Source organism: Elaeis guineensis, chromosome 6 (assembly GCF_000442705.2).
Source record: "Elaeis guineensis isolate ETL-2024a chromosome 6, EG11, whole genome shotgun sequence".
Lineage (NCBI taxonomy): Eukaryota > Viridiplantae > Streptophyta > Magnoliopsida > Arecales > Arecaceae > Elaeis > Elaeis guineensis.
Window position 1 is genome coordinate 102,123,167 of NC_025998.2, and position 15,768 is coordinate 102,138,934.

The window sequence follows — 15,768 nt, forward strand, 5'->3', positions numbered from 1 at the left end:
AAATGCAGGGGCAACCTATCAGCGGCTGGTAAACAAGATCTTCAAAGAGCAGATCGACCGCAACATGGAGGTCTACGTGGATGATATGCTCGTAAAAAGTAAATCCTCGATGAACCACATCGCCGACCTTGAGGAGACCTTCAGCGTCCTTTGAAAATACAAGATGAAGCTGAACCCAGCCAAGTGCACTTTTTAGTAGTCTCAGAAAAATTCTTGGGCTTTATGGTATCGGGGCATGGGATCGAAGCAAATCGAAAAAGATTCACACATCCAGAAAATGATCACCCAAGTCAATAAAGAAGTTCAGTGCCTTATTGGGAGAGTAGCGCTCTAAATCGCTTCGTCTCAAGATGGCCGAGCGGTGCCTACCTTTCTTTCAGATCTCAAGCAGCCGAAGAACTTCTGTTGGACCGCTGGATGTCAGCAAGCATTCGAAGAACTGAAGAACTACCTCGGCTCATCTCCACTATTGGCAAAGCCAGAGCCTGGAGAGGAGTTGTTTCTGTACATGGCGTCTCCCTTGTGGCCCTCACAGCAGTTCTGATTAAGGAAGAAGCAAAATTCAATGGTCGATCTACTACATAAGCCGAGTATTGAGGAACGCCAAAATCAGGTATACTAAGTTAGAGAAACTAAGTTACACCTTGTTGATTGCAGCTTGGAGGCTCCGACCTTACTTTCAAGGACACACCATGATACTGCTCACCGACCAGCCGATCAAGGCGGTTCTGCATTGAGCGGATGCCTCTAGGAGGATAGCGAAGTGGGCAATCGAGCGCACGGAGTTTGACATCGACTATCAACCTCAGCCAGCGATAAAAGCCCAGAATTAATGGACTTCATGGTGGAATGCACTATCTCGAAAGAGGCCAAACTTAGACAAGATGAAGCTGACAACCCAGGGCTCCAGCCGAACTCCCCTGAAGAAAGAACAGATCTCCCTGATGGTTTTTGGGCCCTCTACGTGGATGATTCCTCCAACATTTCAGGCGCAGGTGCAGGCCTAATCTTGATCAATCCAGATGAAATTATCGTGGAGTATGCGCTGCGCTTCGAATTCCCTGCGATAAATAACGGAGCAGAATATGAAGCTCTGATTGTAGGATTGAAGATCGCCAAAGAATTAGAAGTAGATCAGCTTCAAGCCTACAGTGACTCTCAATTAGTAGTGAGACAGGTCAGTGAAAATTATGAAGCTCGGGAGAATAGTATGGCCAAGTATCTCAAAAAGGTAAAGGAGATCATCCCTACCTTCGACAGCTTCGACATCAGGCAGATCCCAAGAGCAGAAAATACCAGGGCCGACCTTCTCTCCAAGTTGGCTACACTGGCTCTGGCTGAACTGCCTAAGGAAGTCTTCTTTGAAGTTCTGAAGCAACCAAGTATGGAAGAATCCTAGCTTGTGATGGAGATCAGCCATGAACCCAGTTGGATCGACCCACTGTTTGCATACCTCAAGGATGGAGTTCTTCCTCCTGATGCAAAAGAAGCTCAGAAGCTTAGAAACCAGACCTCCCGATATATCCTTTACGAAGGCAAGCTATATAAGAGGTCGTACTCTTTGCCCCTCCTGAAATGTCTCCGACCTTCTAAAGCCGACTTCGCCTTGAGGGAGGTACATGAGGGAGTCTGTGGAAGTCACCTAGGGGCCAGATCTTTATCCCACAAGTTGCTCCGACAAGGCTATTACTGGCCTACCATGTACCACGACTCCATCGAATATGTCAGAAGATGTGATCGGTGTCAGAGATATGCAAATATACAAAGGCAACCTGCCTCCGAACTTACACCATTGAGTGCCCCATGGCTATTTGTGCAATGGGGGATGGATATCCTCAGACCTTTTCCCATGGCATCCGGGCAGCGAAAGTTCCTCCTGGTGGCAATAGACTATTTCACCAAGTGGGTCGAAGCTGAACCTTTGGCAAAAATCACAGAAGCTAAAGTGCAGGACTTCATCTGGAAGTCAATTATTTATAGGTTCGGCTTATCCAGAACCCTCATTACTGATAATGGGTGGCAATTTGCTGGAGCAAGATTTGCTGAATTTTGTGAGGACCTAAATATCTCCCATAACTTCACTTCGATAGCCCATCCGCAGGCAAACGACGAGGTCAAGGAGACTAACAGGACTCTGTTGCAAGGCATCAAGGCGAGACTTGAAAAAGCAAAGGGAACTTGGGCAGATGAGCTTTATCATGTGTTATGGGCATACCGACCTACTCAGAGATTGCCCACAGGGGAGACCCCCTTTGCCTTAGCCTTTGGGATAGAAGCCGTGATCCTGATTGAACTCAAGCTTCCATCGATGCGAGTTGTGGCATTCGACGAGCAGCGCAACCCACAGGATCTCAAGGCCAACCTTGACTTGTTAGAAGAAAAGTGGGAGAGAGCTCAAGTTCGGATGGCAGTTTATAAGCAGAAAGTAGCCCGCTACTACAATTTTTGGGTCAAAAGCAAAGCCTTCAGAGTGGGAGACTTGGTACTTCAGTGAGCCACTATCTCACAACCTCAGAATCAAGAAAAACTTGTCCCAAACTGGGAAGGCCCGTATGAAGTCAAGGAGGCAGTCCAGCTCGGAACATACTATCTAAAAGAGCTCAGAGGAGCAGAGCTTCCGTGACCATGGAATTCAAAAAATCTGCGAATGTATTACCAATAGCTTTGCCTTAAATAAAAATTTCATATTTGCATATTTTTTCTTTCAGCATGAGCTTATAACGACAGGAAGTAACTCCCTCATACAATTGAAATTAAGCATGTTAGGAACAGGAGGAAAACCTCATCCTAACATGAGCAAAGTCGAAGGTCCGGTTACCTAAAGACCGGATGGGGGGAGAGGCCTTCGCAATGGCCCTTGTGTGCCCCCACAGCCTTGTTAGGAACAGGAGGAGAACCTCATCCTAACATGAGCAAAGTCGAAAGCCCGATTATCTAAAGATCGGATGGGGGGAGAGGTCCATGCAACGGCCCTTGTGTGCCCCCACAGCCTTGTTAGGAACAGGAGGAGAACCTCGTCCTAACATGAGCAAAGTCGAAGGCCCGGTTACTTAAAGATCAGATGGGGGGAGAGGCCCTTTCAATGACCCTTATGTGCCCCCACAGTCTTGTTAGGAACAGGAGGAGAACCTCATCCTAACATGAGCAAAGTCGAAGGTCTGATTACTTAAAGATCGGATGGGGGGAGAGGTCTTTGCAATAGCCCTTATGTGCCCCCACAGCCTTGTTAGGAACAGGAGGAGAACCTCGTCCTAACATGAGCAAAGTCGAAGGCCCGATTACTTAAAGATCGGATGGGGAGAGAGGCCCTTGCAACGGCCCTTATGTGCCTCCACAGCCTTGTTAGGAACAGGAGGGAAACCTCGTCCTAACATGAGCAAAGTCGAAGGCCCGATTACTTAAAGATCAGATGGGGGGAGAGGCCCTTGCAATGGCCATTATGTGCCCCCACAGCCTTGTTAGGAACAGGAGGAGAACCTCGTCCTAACATGAGCAAAGTCGAAGGCCCGATTACTTAAAGATCGGATGGAAGAAGAGGCCCTTGCAACGACCCTTATGTGCCCCCACAGTCTTATTAGGAATGGGAGGAGGACCTCATCCTAGCATGAGCTGAAATTGACTATGTCGGGGATAGGAGGAAAACCTCGCCCTAACACAAATAAAGATCTGGTCGATCAGGACTGAATGAGGAGAAAAACCTCCTCAGTGGCTCCTCTACATCCCCACAACCCTGCTAAGAGCAGAGGGAAAACCCTCGTCTAAAGGGAAAACCCTCATCCAAATAAAATGAAAAAGGAAGATAAGAAGGGAAGGTGATGAACTACACCAATGATAAGTGAAAAACAAACTACATCAAAGACATGAGAGATCTCATCTCAACGAGGAAGGATATTCCTATCAAAAACCCTCAGTCACTGAGAGGGAACTCAACACAGGTCGAGGAAAAAAGAAGTTCGATAAACGACAACTCAATACCAGAATGGACAAGGTAATGAAAAATTTTCTTTTCATTTCATTAGTGAAGTGTACATTACAAAGCCTTGAAAGCCAAAAAAGAGAAACGACAAGAAAAGAAAAAGAATACATGGAAGGATGAAAGATAAAAAAAAAAGGGGCTCTAAGAAAGCCCAGCTTCTTCCAACTTCAAGCTCTCGATTTCGATCCTTATTAGGGATTGCTTTAAGTTTTTGACTTTTTCCTCTAGTTCCATCTTTCTCGACAGCATATCTCGGTACATCTGGTGGAACCACTGGCTCTCGCCCTTCGACTCTCGGAGCCTCTTCCTCAGGACCTCGGACTCTGCCTCGGCATCTTTGACCACCTGCTGCTCGTGGACCAGCTGAATCTTCAGCCGCTGCAGTTCGGCCTCCTCCTGCCTAAGGGCCACAGACAGTTCTGCCATGGTCCCCCTCAAGGAGCGGCGCTCATCAGAGCCTTGTGCAGGGGCAAGCTAGACTCTCTCAGACAACTGTCTCCGAAGACGGGCAACTTCGTCGATCACCGTCTGGAGCTTTCTTCGGTAGTCCTCTATTTGCCCACTCCAGCCGACTCAGTAGGCATTATAGTTCGCCTCGGCATCCTGTAGCTGCTTTTGAATGTCAGAGAACTTTTTCGACCAGTCTCGATCACGGTCGGCTTGGATTGTGAGCCAGGACGAGCTCTCTTCCAACTGGCCAATCTTCTCCCGTGCGGCCGCCAGCTCGACTTCAAGGGAGCTGATCTTGGAAGCCTGAGTCCAAGATCGATCGCTGGCACATTTTTGGAGTTCCTCAAGCTTCGTTATGAAGTCAGCCTTCCTCCGGGTATAGTCCATGAGGCCCTTTCTGTGGAGGTCCTGAAAGCGAATAGGCTCCGCAGTGACTTCCGAATGGCTCTTCCTCAGCCGATGAAGTTCATCTTCCAGCTTCTTGGATTTCTTCATCAACTGACGAACTTTCCTTCTAAGGTCTCGAATCATCGACTTCAGAGGAATCCCTTGTGGCAGGGGAAGAGCTTCGGCAAGGCACTATCGTTGGGAGACAAAAGCATCATGACTCAAATTAGTACAAGAAGACAAAAGAGAAGGAAAAGAATACAGAAGAAAAAAAAGAGGCTCTCTATAAAGAAGAATCCAATTTCATTGATTAAATAATTTTCAAGTACAAGAGAACGAAGAAAAGTCACCACAAAGAAAAAATACAAAACTAGAGGTTTCGGACCTCTAGGGTAGAAGTGAAGGGGCTCGGCATCCCCAGAAGATCGACAGCAGCGGCCGCAGCGGTCGATGAGGTCTCGACTGGAGGAAGACCGGCAGCGGCTTCGGATGGTCTAGCTTCATCGTCGGATGCCTTGTCCAGGAAGCCGAGGTCCAGTTCGAGAAACCTTCTGGCCACCTTCTCTTGGAAGAATTTGAAACCCTTGATGAAGGCATCCTGGCCGAACTGGACCTGTAGATCCTCCATCTCGGAGGAGGCCTTGAACTCCTCCACTGCTCGGGCCCCTGCCTCCGAGACCAGGGATGGGATCCGTGCTTCTAGCTTGAAAACCTATGCCTTCAGTTCGGAGACCTCAGCCTCAGCCTTCTTTCTCTCCTCCTCCAAGGCGATCCTCAGATCGGATGAGGTTTGTCTCTCCTTTTCCAGTGCCTCCTAGAGACTTATGACCTCGGCGATCTTCTCCTCAAGGTGGGTGGCCTCGGCCAGGCGACCTTCCTCTGCCCGAGCTGCCTCCCTCTTGGCGATCTTCACCACCTCGACGTTGGCGACAAGCTGGTGCCCAATCTGCAAGAGAGGCCAGGGAGTCAATATAAAGGCTAAGGAGTAAATTGAGTAAAGAAGCAAGAAAGAGGAAAAAGTGAATTATCCTACTTTGAGGAAAGATCCCAGAGAGTCCCAGACCCGCAACTCCGGATCAGCAAAGACGATCCTCTGGACGACCTCAGGCAAAATGCACCCTTCGACCAGCCTCTTTATTAAATCCCTGTTGTTGAAGGGATTTTCTCCCAGGTCTTCCTCGAAGCCGTCAGCTCCCTCGATGGCGGCCTTGTGGCTGCGGCTCTTTCGGGCCAGGGTCTTCTTTCTCCTCCTCTCTTCGACCCTGGGTGCCCCCTCAGGATGAGCCTCTGGAGCGAGATCCTCGATCGGGGGGCTCGTTGAAAGGGCTCGGGGGACTTCGGGTTCGACGTTGGAAGGGACGTCGATGGCAACGGCCACCTGAGCAGGCGCGATCGAGCTTGTCCCTTCTGTCCTGGCTTTATTCACCGACCCTGAAGTTGAGGTGCCTTTTCTCTTGTGGGTCTTGAGACCCTGGGCTAACCTCCGAGCCACGCCTGCATCCATGCCTGCAATAAATGAAGATCAACATGGCTTAGAGATGGAATAAGAGAAAGGGGAAGCAGCAAAAAAAAAAATGGTACCGGCAAGGTTAAGAGGACTCAGGCCGACGTTGAACAAGAGTTGTTCCTTCAGAAGTTTGAAGAGGAGGAGGGCTTGATAGGCCTCGAGCTTTTTGGAGGCTTCGAGGTCGTCCCTTTCCAGGCTAGAAGCCCGGTAGACGGAATCCCTCAAAGAGCCCCAAGAGGGTAATCCTAGCTCCAAGGTCGGGCATCGGACATAGAAGAACCTCTCCTTCCAGTTATGGATAGAAGAGGGGGCGCCTTTCAGCAACCCCTTTCTACCAAACTGGGGAGAGAAGTACCACCAGTCCTTTACCGAGGGATGACGCTTGAAGGTGTAGAAATTTCTAAACAAAAAAAGAGTCGGCCGAACTTCAGCTAAACTACAAAGAGAAAAAAATTCTATCAAAAACCTAAAGGAGTTCGATACTACTGAGACTAGAGAAATGTTCAGAAAATGAAAGAGAGTGATGACAAAAGGCGGAAGTGGAAGCAGAAGTCTGGCATGAAAGGCCTCCTGGTACAGACAGAAGCGGTCGGGAGGAGGGACGCTAGCCCGGTCAGTTGGCCTGGGAAGCTCCAGCTCGTACTCCAGAGAAACTCCATACTGAATCCTTATCAGTGAGAGTTCATCCAGAGTTAAAAAGTTATGGATAGTGTCCGGCGCAAAGACCAGACGAGGTTCGGTCCCGACTACGGGTTCGTCTACGGTACAAGGACTTTGGGGAACTGGGGCTGACGAACTCCTAGAACCGCTAGAAGATAAGATATTGGAAGACATTTTGGATCAAACGGAAGACATAAAAATCCCAAAAAAAATCAAGAAAAATAACAAACAAGCTCTCGAGGAAGCTAAATGAATGAAATATGAAGAAGAAAGAATAGAAAAATGGCAAGAAGTTTCAAAACTAACCTAGGTTGGCCCGAGGAGTGCAGGAAGACGGCAAGGATGATGGAAGTCGACCCGGAGGATGCCTAAGGCCGAGAAGGATGCTAAAGGAAGCTGGAGCTCTCAGAGAAGAGGAGGGGACCGAGGGATTCTCTCAGGCAAAGTGAAACCCCTGAAGGAGGAGGACGTGTTTAAATAGACCCCGGGGTCTGGTGCAATAATAATTGCGGATCTTCTTTGGCCGACCTACGCTCGCCGTGTGTCCCACTCACCATGGCAGGCGGCTGAAAATGGATGACAACTGATAAAATCATTATTGCACCGTACCTAGAGCCACGCCCCAGTGGAAATTCCAAAAAAATCTTTTTGGATCGCTTTGATTTGAAAAGACTCCAGCACCAGTGCGCCAAACACCAAAATATCTAGCAACCATCGAGTACAGAAATCGAGGGGGGAAACTTTGTCTATAAGAATTTTTCTGTACTTCCTTCATTCGAAACCCGAACTCAGAAGTAGGGGGACTGGTGTTGGGTATAAAATATCTCCAGTCGAAGTTTATAAAAGACCACCCCTTCCAGGACTTTTCCGACTTCCGACCTTGGGTGACGTCTTTCTGAACCCCCTCGACCGTCCGAGCTTCCATAATACCATCCGAACTTCTTCGATAATGAGCTTCTCCATTCATCCACCGGGCCGCTCCAAAGGCTCTCTGGGCTTCACTATCAGCCGACCTTCTACAGTGATCAACTATTTTTCAAATCCCTTCCAGACTTCTTCCGGCCACAGACGACCCTACTCCGAACTTTTTTTAGACTTTGTCAATATCCGAGCTTCTACGACAATAAGATTTCTACAGTAACCAGACCCCATCCAAGTTTCTACGATGGTCAACCGCCTTCCGAATTCCACCCGAGCTCCTGCAAGAGCCAAATTTCTACAGCAAGCAGTCTACTTCGAACTCCTACTATAGGCGGTCTACTTCGGATATCTACTTCGATTCCCAGACGAGCTTCTACAATGGGACAGGCTCCACCGACCAGGTCACTACTCTGAGCTTCCATGACAACTGATCTTTGACTGAGCTTCTACAATAAGTGGCCTCCTTTCAGCCTTCTGCAAGAATCGGACTCTGTCCGAACTTTCATAGCGGATGGATTTTGGACGAGCTTCTACAACAGATGGGCTCTAGCAGCTGGATTCCCACAGTGGCCGATCACCTTCGGTGTCTGTCGAACCTCCCCAACCATCAACCTTCAATAGTGTCAGTCAAACTTCAACAATGCCATCCAGACTTCCACAAGATCCCCAGACTCCTCCAGTGGACGAACCTACCCAACGCCATCCGAAGTCCACCGCCGGTCGACCCTCTGCCAGATTCTTCATGAAATCAAACTTCTCCGACAGAAAATCTCCATTCGAGCTTCTACAGCAGATGGTTCCTGCCTGCAGCATCAGTGCTCTAGGCACCCAACAACAGTAGACCCATCACAACCTCGGATGTTTTTGAGCTTCTCCTACATCGACGAGATAGAGAGCCATTCCGCTCCATCAGACATCTCAGTCGAGCTTCAGCCGACAGATTCGAACTCTCTGACAAGTCATGACAATGGCCACTACCCTACTCCACTCTTTGCAATGGATTCCACGTGGCTCCACCACTCTCTGACAAGTCGTGACAACGGACACCACTCCACTCTCCATAACAAACTCCATATGACCCTGAACGGCCCCTGATGCCACTACTCTCTATAACAAACTCCGCATGGCTTTGAATGGCTCACTACCGGGCAGTTACAAATGTTGCTGTCAATCAGTTACGCTCTCCGTCTATAAAAAGAGACCCCTAGATATGTTCTTCTCTAAGCTTAAAAACTCTATCTTGAAACTCTGCTAAAATTTTTACTCGAGCACTCCATTTTTGTTGAAGCAGAGTACTTACTTGAGCGTCGGAGAGTCTTGCTGGAGCACCCCCAACTCTGGTTTAGACTTTTCTTGCAAGTCCCGATGGCGGCTGCGGTCATCCCAGCTCCAGCTTCTCCAACTTCGGTGAAATTCTGCACCAATAGGTACTTCTATATGTGTGACCCCATAAGTTCAAACCTAAGTCGATAGCATAAGAATAATTTCTACCAATCGATATAACTATCTAGCAATGAGACCCAAGGTCCGGATAACCTAACTGTATGTCCAGCAACACTCTAGAATATACGTGGATATAGTTACCATATAATTTATCCCTTTGACTCTCGATGCTCAGGGATGACTTAGGGTTAAACTGTCAATCCAGGATGAGTGATCCACATTGTGTTTCAACCTCAAAAATTCTGTAACTCCTCACTAGGACTACTGTGATTAAAGTTTTGCTAAATTAAAATACGGTGATGTATCATCTTTAATTTTACTTAAAGTGGTCAATTCCATCTTGACTCACACTCAAACCTCACAAGTATTTGACTGTACCCTGAAATTTTTTATCATCGAATTAGAAATTCGAGTAGTCCAGCATCAAAGCATAGTGTGTTATTTGCAAGTCACCGAGGCAACCTCAAGTCAGAGGGATACTTATGCCCATATCCCATCAGAGCAACCCTTGACAGTAGAGTGCTCCAGAGTTGGTCATGCTCAATGAAACGTACTCCTATATTTTATCCGTATGCCATACTCGTGTCACCATATGCCTTGGTTAAGAGGACCACCAACTAATATGGTACACAATGACTTACACTCGATACAATTATCATCCTTGTAACAATTGTATTATTTGATCACAAGTAGAACTTAAGAACCACACGATAAATCCTCCTTTATCATTTTAGAAGTAGCTCTAAGGACTTCATTGTAACATATGAGTTTTATTTAGGAAGATGTATTTCTTATGATAAATCTGTCAGATAACATTTATCATTTTATAATTCATATACATATATGGAGCACAATCATCTACAACCTAGGTGATTGGCTTTAGGACATGTTTTCTAACAACTCTCACTTGGACTAAAATCAATCAGATCGGTATCAAATATCCTTCTTCCATTTGTGATCATAGAACTCATTAGATCTAATTGCTCTAGTCAATGAGTCAGCCAAGTTCTTCTTTCAGTCAATCTTTCTAAGATTGACTTTATCTCAATCTTATTAAAAAAGTTGATAGCGATGTAGAAAGTGTTTGATTCTCAGATAGAATATCGGTTCTTCAGCTTGAGCTATGGCTCCAGTGCTGCTATCAATATAGAAGGACTGGACAATCAATGAAGGATGCCACTCCATGCTCGCTAATAAACTTTCATAACCAAACAACTTCTTTACCAGCATCAAATATCGTAAAGAACTCTGTATCGCAAATAAAACTGGCTATTGAATACTACATGAAATCTTTCCAGTATGTTGCTCCTCTTTTTTGGATAAAAATATAACCTGACACAACTTTGTTATTCTGATTCGATTAAAAATTGGAATCAATATTCTATAGATTTTAAGTCAAATTCTCCATAAATGAGCCATTGGTCCTTAGTATTTTGCAAATACTTAAGGATCATTCTCATAACCTTTCAAACTTTTATAGAGAACAGAGATAATAACCAAGATTTTATTCCTTGTAATATAAGGATGTCATTTTTTATTAAGAGAATTTCATCCCAAACAACACAAAGAATACTATTACAAAACTATTAACCCATTTGTATATGCAGAATTCTGCTTCATTCTTAATGAAGTCATACATTCCAAATATATATTCCAACTCTAAGAAGTTTAATTCAATCTGAATGGACTTGAGGATTGTCACAAAAAAATATCTCATCATAGTCAACACTATAACTTTGATGAAATCTTTGACAACTGGATAGAATTAATAGGTCTCCATCTTTTCATCTGTACTTCTTATTCATATAAAGTCCATTCACACCCATGGGTCTTATCCCTTTAGGTTAATCAACGAATGTCCATACATCGTCGATCTTCATACACTTTATTTTAGATTTAATGGCTTCAAGCCACTTCTCAAAGTTAGATCTCTATATAACATCTGTATGGGAGATCAAATCTCCATCTCAAACCTAAAAATTGAAGTATCTATTCGACTGACATGATACTCTACTATATCAACTCAAGGATGCCTTTACATCGGGCTCTGAATTTGATCTAATCAACTCTGATTCTATTGGTTTGTGTCAGAGTCAATTTTTCTACCTATCATGCTTCACCAAGCTTGTTCTTAATGGCATCTATTTCTTCATCAAGAAACTTCTTTTCTAGAAAGAATGCCTTAAGATTCACAAACATCGTATGTCCATTAGAAAAATAGAAGGAATATCTCTAAAATGATATTTATCAGACCAATATCCAAGCTAGTCGATTTATGAATATTTTACAAAAGCTCGACATCCCAAACCTTAAGGTAAAAGAGTATCGAATTACCCAAGTCCATATCTCATATGCAAATTTAGTGGCCAATTTGCTTGGAACATTCTCGAGCACATATCAAGTAGTCTCTAAAGCATAACCTTAGGCAGACTAGCAAACCCCACAATGGATCGAACCATATCTAATAAAGTTTGATTTTTCCTTTCAGACATCCTTTTAAATAGTGATGTCCCAAAAGAGATCCATTGAGAAAGAATCTGATTCTCTTCAAGACATGTCAAAAATTTACTATAAAGATATTTAGTTCATTGGTCTAACTGATGAGTTCTAATACTCTTTATATTTTATTTTTCTATCTAATTATAGACTCATTTGAATATTTTAATCAATTCAAACTTGTGCTTCATAAGCAAGACACACCCATTGTTTGGAATAGTATCCCAAAGCCAATCATCAGTCTGTTGATGGTTGTGCTCTTTCTTGTATTAGTATATGAATTATAAATTAATAAAAGTTATTTTGATATTTTTCATCACAAATTGTTTCATCTTCTAATGAATTTTTATGTTGTAGTGAAGTCCTTAGGACTATTTAGACTCGACAAAGGAGGATTTATTGTTTAGTCCATAAATCTGTTCGTGATCAAATGATACGTTGTTACCAAGGACAACAATGTTTATCAAGCAAAGGTCGTTGTGTGCCATATGGATTGGTTGTCCTCTTAACCAAGGAGTATGGAGACACTGGTATGGCATACAGGTGAGATGTAAGGGTACATCTGCACTGAATGTGACTGACTCCAGAGCTTTTTCTACTATCAAGATTTGCTCTGATGGGATATGGGTATAATTGTCCCTCCGACCTGAGATCGCCATGATGACTTGCAAGCAACTCATTACACTTAGGCACTGGACTACCTGAATTTCTAATTTAGTGATGGAAGGCTGCTGGGTGTAGTCAAGTACTTGACTTGTCGGTGCATGTGTCAAGATAGGATTGACCACTTCAGTTCAGGAGCTGTGTACAGTCATATTTTAATTTAGCAAAACCTTGGCCAGGGTAGTCCTAGTGAGGAGTCACAGGACTGTTTGAGTTGAGCATGATTCGGTAGATCTGATTAGGGTTGACAGTTTAACCCTGAGTCGTCCTACACACAGGGGTCAAAAGGGATGAATTATACAGTAACCATATTCGCATAGGTTCTGAGTGTTGTGATTGCGACTATTTGATCTATCCGAATGTCGGATACCATTGCTAGATGATCACTTCGATTAGTACAAAAATTGGTTCCTGTGCTACCGGCTTAGGTTCAAACCTACGAGGTTACACACATTAGAGGTTTCTATCTGATCTGATGGCTGGTGAAGAGTCCCACTGGACTAGGACTCTTCGACCAAGAGTCCTAATGCTCGGAGACTCTAAGTCCTATATGTCTGAGACTTTGTGATCAAGAATCAGGATTCTTTGATCATGAGTTTCACACATTTTGGATACCGGGGTCAAGAGTCCCATTGGTTTGAGACTCTTCGATCAAGGTTTCATATCGATGGACTTTGATGCCCAATTGCCCATCGAATTTGGACTCAATATTTATGAAAGATTTAATTAGTGATTTGATCTCTAATTAACTTAATTTGATTGAGTAATTATTTTTAGATCAAGTCCAATTGAATTAGATTCAGTTTGGTTTGACTCGATTAGGTTAAGTGTTGACCTAATCGCCAAGGTGGTTTGGTCCCTGATCTGATCAAGGGTTGGGCTTAGTCAATTGCTAATTTGATTAGAATTTTATTGAGTCTAATTAAGCCTAATTATGTTGGGTTTAACTTAGTCTAATTGTGCCTAACCCATTTTGATAAGGTTGGTTCAATTAGGTTTGAAACCACCTTGACTTATCTCCCTGTGCCACCTCACCTCATCCTGCGCCCATTTGAATTCATGAGAAATGAGTTCTCATGAATTTTCTCTCACATAGAAGCCTTCCCACACCCTCCTATGTGCATCATTTTGAGTGGATAAAGATGGTTGGTTGGCCATTCAAATTCAAATGATGTTCGAATTTGAATGGGCAACTAATCTTATGCGCCACCTTATCCACTTATGCACCCCATTCACTACACGAGAAAAGGTTTCTCATGTAAACTCTCCATGCACAAATGAACCCACACCCCTTCTCTTCTCACACCTTGAGTGGATAAGGATAGGTTGGTTGGTATTTGAATTCAAATTCGATTTGAATTCAAGTGAGCAACCACCTGGCTTTATCCTCTCACGCGGTGAAAATGCTAAGAAGATGCGGTCTTGCACCATTTTAAAAGAAATGAGAAAGTGGGATGTGCGCTAATCTAATTTGTGAGAGAAAAGGGGGCATGAGAAAGGGCCTCTGTGTGAGAAAAGAAAAGAAAAACAAGAGAAAAGAAAAGAAGAGAGAAAGGGCGTAGGGTTCTTTAGTGAGTACCCTAGGGTTTCTGTCTAGGATTCGGGAAGTGAGTAGGTGAGCAACGAGTGTCGTGAGCCCACCAAACTTTAGGAAGAGCTTCATCAACCTCTCAAGCACCTTTGCTAATGATTCAGAGCATCCAAAGAGTCAGCAGACACCGATCAAAGGAGTTCGATCAGCATCGGCCGTCGAAAGGATTCTGCAACGAACTAGCATTCGTGAGGAGCCGATCAGATCGAAAGCTTCGTGTGGATGATCCACAGAGGCTAGATATACTGTGTGACTACATTATGATGATTAGACCATTCTGACGGTGATCAGACTGCGATGATCGACTACCTGCACGAAGATAATGTGTTCTGAACACATAACAGTAAAATATTTACTGTAGAAGTTTAAATTTTAAATTTAAATGCATGCTATATATATCATATTTAGATCCTTGTATAGGGTTAATACATATTAATTAATTAGATTAATTAATAATTTCTATTATAAAATTATTATTTTAAAAATATTTTAAAATTATCATTTTACTCCTGCACAGAAATTCACTTCAAATGGTATCAGAGTGGGTTTTAAAATATGATATACATTTGCATGCATAGATTAAGTAGTAATCTAAAAGTTAAATTTAAAATTTGAATTTGAATTTTGAAATTTAAAATTTAAAATTTGAAATTTGAAATTCAAAATTCAAAATTCAAAATTTTGAAATTCAAAATTTGAAATTTGAAATTTGATTGAAATTTCAAATTTGAAATTCAAAATTTAAAATTCAAAATTTGAAATTCAAAAATTTGAAATTTGAAATTTGTTTGAATTTTGAAATTCAAAATTTAAAATTTGAAATTTGAAATTTAAATTTTGAAATTGGTATATTTAGATATACTTGATCCAAGTAGCAAGTAGTCTAATTGGATTGGTTGCCATGGTCATCCGGTCATAGGAGAAAAGTAGGGTTTAAAGGTCCTCTCCTTCCATTCGATGGGGTTCTCCAATGGCGGTAGGGGTGCTGATGCGATTATATCCCATATAGATGAAGCAGTGAAAGGACTTAATTGTAAATATTCAATTGTAAAATTTATCATGAATGTGTTAGATTAGATCTAAAGAAATATTCATGATTTATTTTGATTGAGATATTTTCTGTTATGTAATTAGCAATAGGATTGCTGTTTATGAAATATGCTGATCCGTTTGTGAAATGAGTCAACACATTTGGTGAACAAAAAATAAAATCTTTCAAATTTGAAAATTATTTTCGAAATGCCAAATCCTGACCCATCAGTCCAAATACTTAATTAAAAGAATTAAGTATTGTCTAGTTGGTTTAGAATTGTGAATTAAGACCTAAGACAATTACATAAACTTGTAGGTCAATGGGTTAGATGGATTAGGTCCATAATTGGGTTAAACCTAAGGTTAGCTTAAAGAAATGGACTAAATTAGAGTAATTGATCAAATCTAATTAAAAATTATATTAGATTAGGTCAAGGACACTCTAGACTCAACTCCAATAGTTGTAGTTGAATGGGTCCATGTCTTTAACTAGACCAAGATGGACTTAATTCATGGCTACGTGGTGGAACCCTATTTACTAAGTTGATCAAATTAAAACTAATGAACCGGTTGGTGTCTAAGGTAAGTTCGACAGTCTGACCAATGATTTTTAAGTGAGAGCTACTTGCATTGATTCGATCT